Genomic DNA, 19,370 nt, shown 5'->3' with positions numbered 1-19,370 from the left:
GCAACCTGGTGGAGGTTAGCATAGATGGACTAATAGAACAAGTCCCACACACTGCTACAAGCCAAAGCCGAAATATTTTTTCAGAGCTAGATGCAGATAAAAATTATATTGAATTTGCAATCTGGTGGAGGTTAGTATAGATCGACTAATAGAACAAGTCCCACACACTGCTACAAGCCGAAGCATAACATTTTTTTCAGAGCTAGATGCAGATAAAAATTATATTGAATTTGCAACATGGCGGAGGTTAGTAGAGATGGACTAATAGAACAAGTCCCAAACACTGCTACAAGCCGAAATACTTTTTCAGAGCTAGATGCAGATAAAAATTATTTTAAATTTGCCACCTGGTGGAGGTTAGTATATATGGACTAATAGAACAAGTCCCACACACTGCTAAAAGCCGAAATATTTTTTCAGAGCTAGATGCAGATAAAAATTATTTTGAGTTTGCAACCTGGTGGAGGTTAGTATAGATGGACTAATAGAACAAGTCCCACACATTGCTACAAGCCGAAAACATTTTTCAGTGCTAGATGCAGATGAAAATTATATTGAATTTGCAACCTGGTGGAGGTTAGTATAGATGGACTAATAGGGCAAGTCCCACACACTGCTACAAGCCGAAGCCCAAATATTTTTTCAGAGCTAGATGGAGATAAAAACTATATTGAATTTGCAACCTGGTGGAGGTTAGTATTGAACGACTAATAGAACAAGTCACACACACTGTTACAAGCCCAATAATTTTTTCAGAGCTAGATGCAGATAAAAATTATTTTGAATTTGCAACCTTGTGGAGGTTAGCATAGATGGACTTATAGAACAAGTCCCACACACTGCTTCAAGCCGAAATATTTTTTCACAGCTAGATGCAGAAAAAATTATATTGAATTTGCAACCTTGTGGAGGTTAGTATAGATGGACTAATAGAACAAGTCCCACACAATGCTACAAGCCGAAGCCGAAATATTTTTTCAGAGCTAGATGCAGATAAAAATTATATTGAATTTGCAACCTGGTGGAGGTTAGTATAGATGGACTAATAGAACAAGTCCCACACACTGCTACAAGCCAAAGCCGAAATATTTTTTCAGAGCTAGATGCAGATAAAAATTATATTGAATTTGCAACCTGGTGGAGGTTAGTATAGATCGACAAATAGAACAAGTCCCACACACTGCTAGAAGCCGAAGCATAAAATTTTTTTCAGAGCTAGATGCAGATAAAAATTATATTGAATTTGCAACCTGACGGAGGTTAGCATAGATGGACTAATAGAACAAGTCCCAAACACTGCTACAAGCCGAAATATTTTTTTAGAGCTAGATGCAGATAAAAATTATTTTAAATTTGCCACCTGGTGGAGGTTAGTATAGATGGACTAATAGAACAAGTCCCACACACTGCTACAAGCCGAAATATTTTTTCAGAGCTAGATGCAGATAAAAATTATTTTGAGTTTGCAACCTGGTGGAGGTTAGTATAGATGGACTAATAGAACAAGTCCCACACACTGCTACAAGCCGAAAACATTTTTCAGAGCTAGATGCAGATGAAAATTATATTGAATTTGCAACCTGGTGGAGGTTAGTATAGATGGACTATTAGGGCAAGTCCCACACACTGCTACAAGCCGAAGCCCAAATATTTTTTCAGAGCTAGATGGAGATAAAAATTATATTGAATTTGCAACCTGGTGGAGGTTAGTATAGAACGACTAATAGAACAAGTCCCACACACTGTTACAAGCCCAATAATTTTTTCAGAGCTAGATGCAGATAAAAATTATTTTGAATTTGCAACCTTGTGGAGGTTAGCATAGATGGACTTATAGAACAAGTCCCACACACTGCTACAAGCCGAAATATTTTTTCACAGCTAGATGCAGATAAAAATTATTTTGAATTTGCAACCTTGTGGAGGTTAGTATAGATGGACTAATAGAACAAGTCCCACACACTGCTACAAGCCAAAGCCGAAATATTTTTTCAGAGCTAGATGCAGATACACATTATATTGAATTTGCAACCTGGTGGAGGTTAGTATAGATGGACTAATAGCACACGTCCCACAAACTGCTACAAGCCGAAATATTTTTTCAGAGCTAGATGCAGATAAAAATTATTTTGAATTTGCAACCTAGTGGAGTTTAGCATAGATGGACTAATAGAACAAATCCCAGACACTGCTACAAGCCGAAATATTTTTTCAGAGCTGGATGCATATAAAAATTATATTGAATTTGCAACCTGGTGGAGGTTAGTATAGATGGACTAATAGAACAAGTGCCACACACTGCTACAAGCCAAAGCTCAAATATTTTTTAAGAGCTACATGCAGATAAAAATTATATTGAATTTGCAAGCTGGTGGAGGTTAGGATAGATGGACTAATAGAACAAGGCCCACACACTGCTACAAGCCGAAATATTTTTTCAGAGCTAGATGCAGATAAAAATTATATTGAATTTGCAGCCTGGTGGAGGTTAGTATAGATGGACTAATAGAACAAGTACCACACACTGCTACAAGCCGAAATATTTTTTCAGAGCTAGATGCAGATAATAATTATTTTGAATATGAAACCTGGTGGAGGTTAGTATAGATGGACTAATAGAACAAGTCCCACACACTACTAAAAACCGAAATATTTTTTCAGAGTCAGATACAGATAAAAATTATATTGAATTTGCAACCTGGTGGAGGTTAGTACAGATGGAGTAATAGAACAAGTCCCACACACTGCTACAAGCCGAAATATTTTTTCAGAGATAGATGCAGATAAAAATTATTTTGAATTTGCAACCTTGTGGAGGTTAGTATAGATGGATTAATAGAACAAGTCCCACACACTGCTACAAGCCGAAGCCGAAATATTTTTTCAGAGCTAGATGCAGATAAACATTATATTGAATTTGCAACGTGGTGGAGGTTAGTATAGATGGACTAATAGAACAAGTCCCACAAACTGCTACAAGCCGAAATATTTTTTCACAGCTAGATGCAGATAAAAATTATTTTGAATTTGCAACCTAGTGGATGTTAGTATAGATGGACTAATAGAACAAGGTCCAGACACTGCTACAAGCCAAAATATTTTTTCAGAGCTGGATGCATATAAAAATGATATTGAATTTGCAACCTGGTGGAGGTTAGTATAGATGGACTAATAGAACAAGTGCCACACACTGCTACAAGCCGAAGCTCAAATATTTTTTAAGAGCTACATGCAGATAAAAATTATATTGAATTTGCAAGCTGGTGGAGGTTAGTATAGATGGACTAATAGAACAAGGCCCACACACTGCTACAAGCCAAAATATTTTTTCAGAGCTAGATGCAGATAAAAATTATATTGAATTTGCAGCCTGGTGGAGGTTAGTATAGATGGACTAATAGAACAAGTACCACACACTGCTACAAGCCGAAATATTTTTTCAGAGCTAGATGCAGATAATAATTATTTTGAATATGCAACCTGGTGGAGGTGAGTATAGATGGACTAATAGAACAAGTCCCACACACTACTAAAAGCCGAAATATTTTTTCAGAGCTAGATACAAATAAAAATTATATTGAATTTGCAACCTGGTGGAGGTTAGTATAGATGGAGTAATACAACAAGTCCCACACACTGCTACAAGCCGAAATATTTTTTCAGAGATAGATGCAGATAAAAATTATTTTGAATTTGCAATCTGGTGGAGGTTAGTATAGATGGAATAATAGAACAAGTCCCACACACTGCTGAAAGCCGAAATATTTTTTCAGAGCTAGATGCAGATAAAAATTATATTGAATTTGCAACATGGTGGAGGTTAGTATAGATGGACTTATAGAACAAGTCCCACAGACTGCTACAAGCCGAAGCCCAAATATTTTTTCAGAGCTAGATGAAGATAAAAATTATATTGAATTTGCAACCTGGTGGACGTTAGTTTAGATCGACTAATAGAACAAATCCCACACACTGCTACAAGCCCAAATATTTTTTCAGAGCTAGATGCAGATAAAAATTATTTTGATTTTGCAACCTTGTGGAGGTCAGTACAGGTGGACTAATAGAACAAGTCCCACACACTGCTACAAGCCGAAATATTTTTTCACAGCTAGATGCAGATAAAAATTATATTGAATTTGCAACCTGGTGGAGGTTAGTATAGATGGACTAATAGAACAAGTCCCACACACTGCTACAAGCCGAAGCCAAAATATTTTTTCAGAGCTAGATGCAGATAAAAATTATATTGAATTTGCAACCTGGTGGAGGTTAGTATAGATGGATTAATAGAATGATGCTATGCCCAAAACGTTTTACTTCACTAGGTGCAGTAAAAAAAAATTGTGTTCTATACACAGGTGGTGTAGCTTGCAACACAGATAGGCTACTCCACTGACTAACACACACTGCAAGAGGCCAAAAAGGATTTGCTTTGCTAGATTTAGCCAAATGCTGTGAAAAAAACTTGCACAGCACTGACACAGACCTGCCTGGCAAAAAGTGATAGGAACTGATGTAACCTAGCCCTCAAAATGACTGCAATTACAATTAGTATTTACTCCCAACCTATCTTTTTAAAAGCACAGACCTGCCTGATAAAAGTGATAGGAACTGATGTAACCTAGCCCTCAAAAGGACTGCAATTACAATTAGTCTTTACTCCCAACCTATCTATTTAAGAGCACAGACCTGCCTGATAAAAGTCGTAGGAAATTATGTAACCTAGTCCTCAAAAGGACTGCAATCACAACTATTCCCTACTCCCAAGCTATCTGTAGATTTGTGCGAAAATTGGCTTGAAATTAACACTGAAAGTATAGCGCACACTGCAACAGCGGTGCCGTCTAACACGCATTTGCAGCAGAGAAAAAATGGTGGCTACGGGGAAAATGGCTGGGTCTTATAGGGCAAGGACATGTGACATACACTGCCAATGACACATGCCCTTGCTTGTGTGAAAAAAAGCATTTCGCTCCGTGTGTGCGCTGCTGATAGGCTGACAGATTGCACCTCCCCACTGTAAATGCGGGAAAGAGATAAAAAAATGGAGATCTTCATTATTTCTGCAGAGATCCATCCCCTGCCCCTCACCCCCGCCCCGCTGTATACTCAAACTGCGTATTAACATTAATTTTCTGCATTACTGAGAAAAAATCCAGTTATGATTTTGGTGCACGAACAGTTATCGAACATAACCTCGAACAGCCGAATTTTTTTCAAATTGTTCTCGTTCGCCGAACGGCTCGAACACCGCCCAAAACAGCTCGAATTTGAGATTGGCGAACAGTTCGAGTAGAACAACGCTCATCTCTATTTCTTATCCCTGTACTGTGATATCACTGTGTATATTATCCCTGTACTGTGACATCACTATGTGTATTATCCCTGTACAGTGACATGACTGTGTCTAATATCTCTGTACTGTGACATCACTGTGTGTATTATCCCTGTACTGTGATATCACTGTGTATATTATCTCTCTTCTCTCTACTGTGACATCACTGTGTGTATGATCCCTGTACTGTGACATCACTGTGTGTATTATCCCTGTACTGTGACATCAATGTGTGTATTATCCCTGTAATGTGACAACACTGTCTGTATTATCCCTGTACTGTGACTAGTGTTGAGCCACCCCCGTAGTGTTCGAGTTCGGTTCGGTTCGTCGAACACCCGTGTGTTCGCCGAACTGTTCGTCGAACTGTTCGTCGAACACCTTCGAACACCGTTAAAACCAATGGCAGGCAAACAAAAACACATAGAAACACATAGAAAACACCTTCAAAGGTGTCCAAAAGCTGACAAACTGCTCAGAAGACATAACTAACACATGGAAAAGTGACAAGTACATATAGTCATGCGAAAAGAAAAGAGGTGGAGGAGTAAAAGGAGGGGGAGACACAGATATAGGCATGTCATGCCCTTCTAAAATCCAAAAAGTGAGAAGCCGACACGGCCAGTCCGCTCCTGCCCGTGCCACCTCCGTGTCGCCGGGTTTGTGCCAGAGCCGCGGTGAACCCTGACGGCCAGACCCCCTCTCCCAATACTGGTGCCTGTCCGCTGGTGGGTCGAGCGAGCCCCCCTGTGGTGGAGGCAGCTCTAAGCTTTTTAATTTAAATTGTCTCTCTAATTTGAATGAATACACTTTAAATCCATTTACAAGGATCTATTGGAGGGCAAGTCTCATGCCAGCAGCCGCGGTAATTCCAGCTCCAGTAGCGTCCACTAAAGCTGCTGCAGTTAAAAAGCTTTTATAAGGATCGAGCTCGGCTGTCCACCGCAAGGCATCCTACTGCCAGTCCCAGCCCCTATGCCTTGGGGTGCCTCCTGATGCTCTTCACTAAGTATCCCATGGTCCCGAAGCATTTCCTTTGAAAAAATTAAGTGTCTAAACTACACGTGGTGCAGCTTGCTTAACAGCCGGGATAATCCGCTCACTAGCAGACACTGCTACTAGGCACAAAGTATTTCCTGGGCTAGATGCAGTTAAAAATTTGTAATTAGATACTCTCGTTGGATGCTGAGAAAGCATTCCATAGAGTCTCCTGGCACGCCATATATGATTCTCTTAAAAAGCTTGGGGTAGGGGTCTAGGGGACCCTTTTATAGCCAAAATCACGGCCCTGTATCGCAATACGTCACCTAGGCTGAAGATAAATGGAACTGTAGCACCCTGAGGGCTCGGTTGCTACAGACGTATTGCACCTCACCCAGAGGTGTGATATCTCACTCTCAGGTAAGGATGGAGTGTGGATCAGGACCCGACACCTGCATGCATTACACCACATTGCCGTGGGGCAGGGCGACCAATATGCCCCTGAGATGGGCACGACAGTCCCTGTCCCTGGCTGGAGTGGGGGGAGGGAACACTGAGGAAGGAGAACCCTGTAGTGCAGGAGCAGGGAGGAAGCAGTTCCTGGGTGCATTGAGAAGGGAGTATAAAAGGTGGGCACCATCTTAGTTCAGTGCAGAGAAGTCTGAGCAGAAGTGGCAGGGAGCAGGGGCTCTGCATGAGCTCTGCTCCGGAGGCGGGCCTAGTAACAGAGGCCCAGTCCTGGAAGAGGGAGAAGGAAGGAAGAGGAGCGGAGAAGGCTCCAGGAACGAGGAATTAAGGGATCCCAGGGGTGCGGACGGGCGAGTCGCCACCGCACGCCCGAATCCACCTGCGTGGAGGGGTCAGGCCAAAGGGGGAGACCGGTCCCCGAACTAGTGGAGGCAGGAAATGACCCTCAGCTAGAAACCGGAGGCTCTGACATTTTATGTGGCGCAGCCCCTCGCTACACCCGCTAGGAAGGCACCACATAGGGTCAGGGAAACTGGCGCCAAGTTTACCAAGAGGAGGCCCGAGGCAGCCGGACAGAAATGTTGGTAAGAAAGGCCAGACAAAGGACACACAAAGGGGGTCCTGTGAAGTGCTCCAAAGTTATCTGGGAGTTGTCTGAGCCCTTCACCTGGTGAGCACAGTACGACGTGGGCAGCCGTTACCTGCAGACGTGGTCTGGATAATAAGAACTGTGAGTAAAGGCCCTGAACTGCATCACTGACTCCGTGTCGTTACTGCTGCTGCCCTGCACCATCACCCCCATCCTCCGCATACACTGCCCTGAGGCTATACTCCTCCCGTGGGGAGTTATGCTACGCTCTGCTGCACCCACAACACCAGCCTCAGTGGTCTGCCCTGTAGCGGCGGTTCACTCTGACCGCAATCCACGGGTGGCGTAGTCGGACATTTAAACATGAAAACCACATAAATAGTTCCGCCACTGGTTTGACCGCCCTGAGCCACGGAACTGGGTCGCCGCCACGAAGACTACAACCACCAGCATCCACCAAAAAGGGTCCGGCTCCGGGTGTCCCAAGGCCCAGGGGGTGCGTCAGAACATTTTCATCACCTTTCACAATCACCAATGGGACATGGCAGTGATGTCCTCTGTCCCCTCTCTTATACATCCTAGTGACGGAGCACCTGCTCTCATCAATTCGCCATAACCCCAATATTAGGTGGATTGAGGTGGGAGGCACCGAGTACAAGTGCTCTCTATTTGCTGATGATGTCCTAGTATATATCACTCAATCACATATATCCATCCATGCTGTTATGGCTGAAATAGATCACTTTGTTACATGGTAAAATTTTAAAATCAATGCAGCGAAGTCTGAGGCCCTCGATGTCTCCCTCCCCAAATCCATATAGGATTCCATCCAGTCCAACTTTCCCTTTGCCTGGCCCTCACAGGGTATCAAATACTTATTAATTCCTATTCATAGAGACCTCTCCCATCTATGTTATCTTAATTTTGGGCCCTTTATTGAACAACTCCATACAGACCACGGTTGGCAAGTTAGAACTGTAAGATTCACTACGTGAACCACTGGTGTTTTGTGGAAAAGCACATGTACACTGCGTTCCAAATTATTATACAAAAAGTGTTTAGGAGTGATAAGGGAAGAATTTGTTTGCTTGTCAGTTAAACTCATTGATGGTGATGTGTGTCAGGGCTCTTTATATCACTGTAAGCAATTGCAGACACCTGTGCTAATTAGTTTGGCAGGTGTGTCCAATGAAAGGCAAGACTACTTAAGAAGGCTCTCTCACATTATTAAGCAGCCTACATTTTCTGCCAAAATGGGAAAGAAAAAGGATGTGTCGGCTGCTGAGAAGCAACAAATTGTGGAGTGTTTAGGTCAAGGCATGACTACAATCAACATTGTGCGATGATCAGGATGAAGTGTCTTGGCAATCAAGAAGTATGTAGCTGATTCACAGTACACACGTGTGCGTGCTGATAAGGGCAAATTGAGGACTCTTTCCTACAGGCAATTACGTCAGGTTGAAAGAGCAGCGGCAAAAAAGCCTTGTCATAGCAGCAGACAAGTTTTTGAAGCTGCTTGTGCCTCCAACGTCCCCCGAACAACAAGATGCAGGGTCCTTCAGAGGTTTGCAGCTGTGCATGCGCCATCCTGTCGACCTCCTCTATCCACTTCACACAAGCAGAAACGGCTCCAGTGGGCCAAACATTACATGAAGACTGATTTCAAAACTGTTTTGTTCACGGATGAGTGCCGTGCAGCGCTCGATGGTCCAGATGGATGGAGTGGAGGATGGCTGGTTGATGGACACCCCACGCAAACACGGCTACAGCGCCAACAAGGAGGAGGTGGAGTAATGTTTTGGGCTGGAATCATGGGGAGAGAGATTGTCGGCCCCTTTAGGATCCCTGAAAGCGCTAAAGATGAACTCCACAATGTATGTGGATTTTCTCAAACAGCACTTCCTGCCATGGTTCAAGAAGAAGAACCGTGTATTTCACAGCAAGATCATTTTTCTGCATGATAATGCACCATCTCATGCTGCACATAAAACATCTGCATCTCTGGCTGATATGGGCATAAAAGGGGACAAACTTATGGTGTGACCCCCATGCTCCCCTGACCTCTACCCTATTCAGAACCTTTGGAGCATCATTAAAAGGAGTGTCTATGATGGCGGGAGGCAGTTCACATCTAAGCAACAGCTCTGGGAGGGTATTCTGTCCTCATGCAAAACAATTGAAGCAGAAACCATCCAAAACCTGACAAATTCAATGGACGAGAGAGTTCAGAAGCTCCTTTCGAACAAGGGGTCCTATGTGAAAATGTAACATCACCTAGAATAAAGTTTTGAGTTGAAAACTGTTTGATTTCAGTTTCTAACAACCTGCTAATGCTTATAATTTCAAAAATGACCATTTTTTTGGTCTTTATTAAAATGAAAAGGTTGATCGAAAAGTTTGGGGGATCTAAGAGTGTGGCAACCCAGTAGTCATGATTACTTCGAATTCTGACAATATGAGGGTCATGCTGCAGGTAGTGCAGCAAGAAGGCACTTATGTGTCTTGCGCATCTCGGAGCCCCAAAATTATTTTCCGGGCTAGATGCAGCTAAAAATTATTTTTAATTTTAAATCTGGTGAAGCTTATTATAGATGGCCTAATAGGATCAGTGCTGCACACTGCTACAAAGCCCAAATTATTTTCCAGTCAAGATACAGATAAACATGATTAGTAATTTGAAAGCTTAAAACGGTTGGTAGGGTGATTTTAACCAATCATCAAGCTTTTACTCTCCCCAGGATGACACAGGGGTAGAAAAGTCGTTTCGGATCCATGATTTGTTCATCTTTATGAACGTGAGTCTGTCTACATTATCAGTGGAGAGCCGCGTGCGCTTATCTGTCAGCACACCACCAGCAGCGCTGAACACACGTTCAGACAGAACGCTGGCTGCGGGGCATGACAAGATCTCCAAGGCGTAAGTGGCTAGCTCCGGCCATTTATCCAGATTGGAAGCCCAAAAAGAGCAAGGGTCCAGTAACACAGTCGTGGCTTCAATGTTTACTTGGAGATACTCCTGTACCATCGTCTCTAGGCGTTGACTATGTGTCAGACTTCTTGTCTCCTGTGGCCTTGCAAAGGATGGGCTAAAAAAGTGGTGAAATGATTCCGCAAAATTGATGTTACCAGCAGATACTGTGGTTCTGTTACGGTTTGAGTGCTGAACACTTGACGGTCCCACGGTTGGCAAGTTGGAACTGTGAGATTCACTACGTGCACCACTGGTATTTTGTGGAAAAGCACATGTAAGATTCTGCAACAGTCTCTGCTGATACTCCTGCATGCGTGCATCCCTTTCTATGGCAGGAATAATTTCTGCAAATTTACTTTTGTACCGGGGATCTAACAGTGTGGCAACCCAGTAGTCAGGATTATTTCTAATTCTCACAATTCGAGGGTCATGTTGCAGGTAGTGCAGCAAGAAGGCACTCATGTGTGTTGCGCATCCAGGAGCACCAAGTCCCTGTTGTGTTGGTGGCGAGGTAACAATCATGCTTCCTTCCTCTGTCCTCTCCCCCCAACCTCGCACAACAGAAATGTGATCAAGGTCTCCCTCATCTGATGAGTCTTCCATCAGTTCGTCCTCCACTTCTTCCTGGGCTCCTGCACCTTCCTCACTAGTTTGGCTGCTACCATGCGCCCTGGTAAAATCATCTCCCCCACCCTCACATGCCTGCCGCCCTGGTGCTGCCGACCGTCTGGACCTTGCAGATGTTAGCCCTTCCGCATACAACTCCTCCTCCTCTACTTCCTCCACCTCCTCTTGTGCCACCACCTGACTCCGAATTCTGTTTAACATGTGCTCCAGCATGTAAATCACCGGAATAGTCATGCTGATAATGGCATCGTCAGCACTAAACATCTTCGTCGCCATTTCAAAACTGTGCAGAAGGGTGCATAGGTCCCTGATCTGAGACCACTCCTCCAGCGTGATTTGCCCCACCTCTGAATCTCGTTGGCCCAGGCTATACGTCAGAACGTATTGCACCAGGGCTTGTCGGTGCTGCCACAGTCGCTGCAACATGTGCAGAGTTGAATTCCACCGGGTAGGCACATCGCATTTTAGCCGGTGAAGTGGCAGGCCCAACGACTTCTGTAGAGATGTAAGTCGCTGAGCTGCGGGATGCGAACGGCGGAAGTGAGCACACAGCGACCGTGCCCTCTGCAGAAGGCCATCTAGTCTGGGATAGTGGGCTAAAAATTGCTGGACAACCAGGTTCAACACGTGAGCCATACAAGGCACGTGTGTGACATTGCCCCGGCGAAGGGCCGCACCCAGGTTTGCAGCATTGTCGCACACGGCCTTCCCTGGTTTCAGGTCCAGTGGAGACAACCATTCATGAAATTGGTTCTCCAGAGCTGACCACAACTCCTCAGCTGTGTGACTCACATTTCCCAGACATTTCAATGTAAAAACCGCCTGATGACGTTGAGCCCTACTGCCAGCATAGTAAGGAGGTGTGCAGGATCCCTTCTGCGCAGTTAGAAAGCTTGTGGCATGACCAGACAGGCTTTGGGTGCAGGTGGAAGACCGAGAGGAGGTTGAGGAGGCAGAAGCAGTGGAGGAAAAATGACATAAAGAGGATTGACGCACAACTCGTGGGGACGGCAAGACTTGGACAGCAGCCCCTTGTCCTGCTGTCACCATAGTTACCCAGTGCCCAGTCAGCGACATGTAACGCCCCTGTCCATGCCTACTCGTCCAAGTGTCTGTGGTGAAATGCACCCTGTCACACACAGAGTTTCTCAAAGAAGCGGTGATGTTGTGTGCGACATGCTGGTGGAGCGCAGGCACACCTTTCTTTGAGAAGTAGTGCCGACTGGGCATCTGGTACTGGGGCACTGCGACGGACATAAGGTCTCGAAAATCCTCTGTGTCCACCAGGCGGAAAGGCAGCATTTCTGTAGCCAAGAGCTTGCAGATGGTGAAATTCAACCTCTTAGCTTTCTCATGGCTAGGAGGAAATGGTCTTTTACTTGTCCACATCTGAGGGACCGAGGGCTGGCTATTGTGCTTAGACGGGGTTGATAAGGGTGTCCCCGGCAAACTGCCGGTCTGTGAGGAAGATGCAGGCGGACATGTTAGGTTGCCTTGATCCAAAGGTGGTGCTATCGATGTCGGACAGCGCTCAAGACCAGCTGGTGTTACCACCTCCAAAGAAAATGATGACCTGCCAATCACGCTGGCTGTTGCGGGTAAAGAGGTGGCAGGTCTGCGCCCCAAAACAGGTGTGACTGCTGTCCCCCCAGTCACAGAGGATGAAGAGGCCGCGGATGCACAAGATATGGCAGACGGTGGTTGGCCCGGCCGGCTAGACCGCATTGTAGCACACTGAGCTTCCCACTGCAACTTATGCTTCATGTCCATGTGCCGGTTCATGCATGAAGTACTCAAACTATGTATTTTTTGGCCTCTACTTAGCTTTTGCTGACAAATGTTACAGATAACACGAGCTGGGTCATCTTTATCGATCTGAAAAAATGCCCAGGCTATGCAAGGCTTAGCACCCATGCGACCTGAAGAGCCACAACGACTTGTGGTGAGAGGCAGAGTTGTGTTTGAGGATGCAGTTGTTGACGTGCTTCCAGTACTACGTCTCTGTCCAGGAAGGCGCAACCTGACCTCGTCGTCACTAGCATCTTCCTCCACCTCCTCTGCTGACCTCATCTCTTGGCTGACTGTGGGTTGACAGTAAGTGGGATCTCCGACCTCATCATCATCACCCTGTGCGTTATCACACCCGTCGTCCTCAGAGCCAACCTGTTCCTGCCCTGACAAAAAACTAAAGTTGTCGCTCCAATCAGGTATTTGAGTCTTATCATCGTCTTCCTCATTGTCTCCACCAACAGGAGTTACAGTTTGGGAATGAGGGACTACATTATGGTCAGAACCTTCTGCGTCTGGTCCTGGATCCGACTCATAAAGATGCTGGGCATCAGTGCAGATCATTTCCTCGTCTGGATTCACAGAAGCGCTGGAGTCGACCTCTGATTCCCAGGCTATAGTATGAGTAAACAGCTCTGCAGACTCAACCATCTGTTCTACCTCATACTCAGACGGGCAGCTGGAGATTTGGGAGCTGTGAGGAAGCAAGTGCGATTTGGGTGACACCTTTGAGGACTGGAGTATTTGTGATGTTGAAGTTGATGTGGAGGAGAGCCCACTTAAAGGAGCACTTGATATCCGTTGAAGCACCTGCTGTTTTTGTGCCTCATCTGGAATTTGTAGCGATTGGCGTGGCCGTAAGAAAGGTATCTTATCACATTGTCCGCTAAAAGAAGTAGACATTTTAGTTTGGCTGGAAGATGGTCTTTCTTCTGCACCTACCCCATGGACACAACCTTTTTTCCCCTTCCCAACACGCCTATTCCCCTTTCCACCAGCAGCAGGCCTTTTTCCACTCATTTTGGTGGTTAACTAATTCACAACTCTGGAGTTGTTTGCACAAAAAAACAATGGATGGTAACCGAGCAGAGCTGAGTGGCCAAACTGTGGTATTAGGCCAAAACTATTGGCTGGGTTAGATGCAGAAAAAAATTATTTTTAATTTGCAACCTGATGGAGGTCAGTATAGATGGACTAATAGACCAAGTCCCACACACCGCTAGAAGCCCAAATATTTTTTCAGAGCTAGATGCAGAAAATTTTTTTATTCAATTTGCAACCTGATGGAGGTCAGTATAGATGGACTAATAGACCAAGTCCCACACACTGCTAGAAGCCCAAATATTTTTTCAGAGCTAGATGCAGAAAAAAATTATTTTTAATTTGCAACCTGATGGAGGTCAGTATAGATGGACTAATAGACCAAGTCCCACACACCGCTAGAAGCCCAAATATTTTTTCAGAGCTAGATGCAGAAAAAAATTATTTTTAATTTGCAACCTGATGGAGGTCTGTATAGATGGACTAATAGACCAAGTCCCACACACCGCTAGAAGCCCAAATATTTTTTCAGAGCTAGATGCAGAAAAAAATTATATTCAATTTGCAACCTGCTGGAGGTCAGTATAGAAGGACTAATAGAACAAGTCCCACACACTGCTAGAAGCCCAAATATTTTTTCAGAGCTAAATGAAGAAAAAAATTATTTTTAATTTGCAACCTGATGGAGGTCAGTATAGATAGACTAATAGACCAAGTCCCACACACTGCTAGAAGCCCAAATATTTTTTCAGAGCTAGATGCAGAAAAAAATTATTTTTAATTTGCAACCTGATGGAGGTCAGTATAGATGGACTAATAGACCAAGTCCCACACACTGCTAGAAGCCCAAATATTTTTTCAGAGCTAGATGCAGAAAAAAATTATTTTTAATTTGCAACCTGATGGAGGTCAGTATAGATGGACTAATAGACCAAGTCCCACACACCGCTAGAAGCCCAAATATTTTTTCAGAGCTAGATGCAGAAAAAAATTATATTCAATTTGCAACCTGCTGGACGTCAGTATAGAAGGACTAATAGAACAAGTCCCACACACTGCTAGAAGCCCAAATATTTTTTCAGAGCTAAATGAAGAAAAAAATTATTTTTAATTTGCAACCTGATGGAGGTCAGTATAGATGGACTAATAGACCAAGTCCCACACACTGCTAGAAGCCCAAATATTTTTTCAGAGCTAGATGCAGAAAAAAATTATATTCAGTTTGCAACCTGATGGAGGTCAGTATAGATGGACTAATAGAATGATGCTATGCCCAAAAGATTTTACTTCACTAGGTGCAGTAAAAAAATTGGTATTCTATACACAGGTGGTATATCTTGCAACACAGATAGGCTACTCCACTGACTAACACACTCTGCAATAGGCCAAAAAGGATTAGCTTTGCTAGATTCAGCCAAATGCTGTGAAAAAAACTTGCACAGCACTGGCACAGACCTGCCTGGCAAAAACTGATAGGAACTGATGTAACCTAGTCCTGAAAAGGACTCCAATTACAATTAGTCTTTACTCCCACAATCTATCTATTTAAGAGCACAGACCTGCCTGATAAAAGTCGTAGGAAATGCTGTAACCTAGTCCTTAAAAGGACTGCAATCACAACTATTCCCTACTCCCAAGCTATCTGTATATTTGTGCGAAAATTGGCTTGAAATTAACAAGGTATAGCGCACACAGCAACAGCGGTGCCGTCTAACACGCAGCTGCAGCAGTGAGAAAATGGTGGCGACGGGGAAAATGGCTTGGTCTTATAGGGCAAGGACATGTGACATACACTGCCAATCACACATGCCCTTGCTTGTGTGAAAAAAAGCACTTCGCTCCGTGTGTGCGCTGCTGATAGGCTGACAGATTGCACCTCCCCACTGCAAATGCGGGAAAGAGAAAAAAAAATGGAGATCTTCATTGTTCCTGCAGAGATCCATCCCCTGCCCCTCCCCCCGCCCCGCTGTACACTCAAACTGCGTATTAACATTAATTTTCATCATTACTGAGAAAAAATCCAGTTATGATTTTGGTGCACGAACAGTTATCGAACATAACCTCGAACAGCCGAATTTTTCTCAAATTGTTCGTGTTCGCCGACCGGCTCGAACACCGCCCAAAACAGCTCGAATTTGAGATTGGCGAACAGTTCGAGTAGAACAACGCTCATCTCTATTTGTCAGGTTTTGGATGGTTTCTGCTTCAATTGTTTTGCATGAGGACAGAATACCCTCCCAGAGCTGTTACTTAGATGTGAACTGCCTCCCGCCATCATAGACACTCCTTTTAATGATGCTCCAAAGGTTCTGAATGGGGTAGAGGTCAGGGGAGCATGGGGGTCACACCATAAGTTTGTCCCCTTTTATGCCCATATCAGCCAGAGATGCAGATGTTTTATGTGCAGCATGAGATGGTGCATTATCATGCAGAAAAATGATCTTGCTGTGAAATACACGGTTCTTCTTCTTGAACCATGGCAGGAAGTGCTGTTTGAGAAAATCCACATACATTATGGAGTTCATCTTTAGCGCCTTCAGGGATCCTAAAGGGGCCGACAATCTCTCTCCCCATGATTCCAGCCCAAAACATTACTCCACCTCCTCCTTGTTGGCGCTGTAGCCGTGTTTGCATGGGCTGTCCATCAACCAGCCATCCTCCACTCCATCCATCTGGACCATCGAGCGCTGCACGGCACTCATCCGTGAACAAAACAGTTTTGAAATCAGTCTTCATGTAATGTTTGGCCCACTGGAGCCGTTTCTGCTTGTGTGAAGTGGATAGAGGAGGTCGACAGGATGGCGCATGCACAGCTGCAAACCTCTGAAGGACCCTGCATCTTGTTGTTCGGGGGACGTTGGAGGCACAAGCAGCTTCAAAAACTTGTCTGCTGCTATGACAAGGCTTTTTTGCCGCTGCTCTTTCAACCTGATGTAATTGCCTGTAGGAAAGAGTCCTCAATTTGCCCTTATCAGCACGCACACGTGTGTACTGTGAATCAGCTACATACTTCTTGATTGCCAAGACACTTCATCCTGATCATCGCACAATGTTGATTGTAGTCATGCCCTGACCTAAACACTCCACAATTTGTTGCTTCTCAGCAGCCGACACATCCTTTTTCTTTCCCATTTTGGCAGAAAATGTAGGCTGCTTAATAATGTGAGAGAGCCTTCTTAAGTAGTCTTGCCTTTCATTGGACACACCTGCCAAACTAATTAGCACAGGTGTCTGCAATTGCTTACAGTGATATAAAGAGCCCTGACACACATCACCATCAATGAGTTTAACTGACAAACAAACAAATTCTTCCCTTATCACTCCTAAACACTTTTTGTATAATAATTTGGAACGCAGTGTACATGTGCTTTTCCACAAAACACCAGTGGTTCACGTAGTGAATCTTACAGTTCTAACTTGCCAACCGTGGTCTGTATGGAGTTGTTCAATAAAGGGCCCAAAATTAAGATAACATAGATGGGAGAGGTCTCTATGAATAGGAATTCCTAAGTATTTGATACCCTGTGAGGGCCAGGCAAAGGGAAAGTTGGACTGGATGGAATCCTATATGGATTTGGGGAGGGAGACATCGAGGGCCTCAGACTTCGCTGCATTGATTTTAAAATTTTACCATGTAACAAAGTGATCTATTTCAGCCATAACAGCATGGATGGATATATGTGATTGAGTGATATATACTAGGACATCATCAGCAAATAGAGAGCACTTGTACTCGGTGCCTCCCACCTCAATTCACCTAATATTGGGGTTATGGCGAATTGATGAGAGCAGGTCCTCCGTCACTAGGATGTATAAGAGAGGGGACAGAGGACATCACTGCCTTGTCCCATTGGTGATTGTGAAAGGTGATGAAAATGTTCTGACGCACCCCTGGGCCTTGGGACACCCGGAGCCGGACCCTTTTTGGTGGATGCTGGTGGTTGTAGTCTTCGTGGCGGCGACCCAGTTCCGTGGCTCAGGGCGGTCAAACCAGTGGCGGAACTATTTATGTGGTTTTCATGTTTAAATGTCCGACTACGCCACCCGTGGATTGCGGTCAGAGTGAACCGCCGCTACAGGGCAGACCACTGAGGCTGGTGTTGTGGGTGCAGCAGAGCGTAGCATAACTCCCCACGGGAGGAGTATAGCCTCAGGGCAGTGTATGCGGAGGATGGGGGTGATGGTGCAGGGCAGCAGCAGTAACGACACGGAGTCAGTGATGCAGTTCAGGGCCTTTACTCACAGTTCTTATTATCCAGACCACGTCTGCAGGTAACGGCTGCCCACGTCGTACTGTGCTCACCAGGTGAGGGGCTCAGACAACTCCCAGATAACTTTGGAGCACTTCACAGGACCCCCTTTGTGTGTCCTTTGTCTGGCCTTTCTTACCAACACTTCTGTCCGGCTGCCTCGGGCCTCCTCTTGGTAAACTTGGCGCCAGTTTCCCTGACCCTATGTGGTGCCTTCCTAGCGGGTGTAGCGAGGGGCTGCGCCACATAAAATGTCAGAGCCTCCGGTTTCTAGCTGAGGGTCGTTTCCTGCCTCCACTAGTTCGGGGACCGGTCTCCCCCTTTGGCCTGACCCCTCCACGCAGGTGGATTCGGGCGTGCGGTGGCGACTCGCCCGTCCGCACCCCTGGGATCCCTTCATTCCTCGTTCCTGGAGCCTTCTCCGCTCCTCTTCCTTCCTTCTCCCTCTTCCAGGCCTGGGCCTCTGTTACTAGGCCCGCCTCCGGAGCAGAGCTCATGCAGAGCCCCTGCTCCCTGCCACTTCTGCTCAGACTTCTCTGCACTGAACTAAGATGGTGCCCACCTTTTATACTCCCTTCTCAATGCACCCAGGAACTGCTTCCTCCCTTCTCCTGCACTACAGGGTTCCCCTTCCTCAGTGTTCCCTCCCCCCACTCCAGCCAGGGACAGGGACTGTCGTGCCCATCTCAGGGGCATATTGGTCGCCCTGCCCCACGGCAATGTGGTGTAATGCATGCAGGTGTCGGGTCCTGATCCACACTCCATCCTTACCTGAGAGTGAGATATCACACCTCTGGGTGAGGTGCAATACGTCTGTAGCAACCGAGCCCTCAGGGTGTTACAGTTCCATTTATCTTCAGCGTAGGTGACGTACTGCGATACAGGGCCGTGATTTTGGCTATAAAAGGGTCCCCTAGACCCCTACCCCAAGCTTTTTAAGAGAATCATATATGGCGTGCCAGGAGACTCTATGGAATGCTTTCTCAGCATCCAACGAGAGTATCTAATTACAAATTTTTAACTGCATCTAGCCCAGGAAATACTTTTTGCCTAGTAGCAGTGTCTGCTAGTGAGCGGATTATCCCAGCTGTTAAGCAAGCTGCACCACCTGTAGTTTAGACACTTAATTTTTTCAAAGGAAATGCTTCGGGACCATGGGATACTTAGTGAAGAGCATCAGGAGGCACCCCAAGGCATAGGGGCTGGGACTGGCAGTAGGATGCCTTGCGGTGGACAGCCGAGCTCGATCCTTATAAAAGCTTTTTAACTGCAGCAGCTTTAGTGGACGCTACTGGAGCTGGAATTACGCGGCTGCTG

The sequence above is a fragment of the Phyllobates terribilis genome, unplaced genomic scaffold (assembly GCF_046119375.1).
Source record: "Phyllobates terribilis strain yellow unplaced genomic scaffold, ASM4611937v1 Scaffold_12__6_contigs__length_324123572, whole genome shotgun sequence".
Taxonomy (NCBI): domain Eukaryota; kingdom Metazoa; phylum Chordata; class Amphibia; order Anura; family Dendrobatidae; genus Phyllobates; species Phyllobates terribilis.
Note: the sequence above shows the minus strand (reverse complement) of the source record.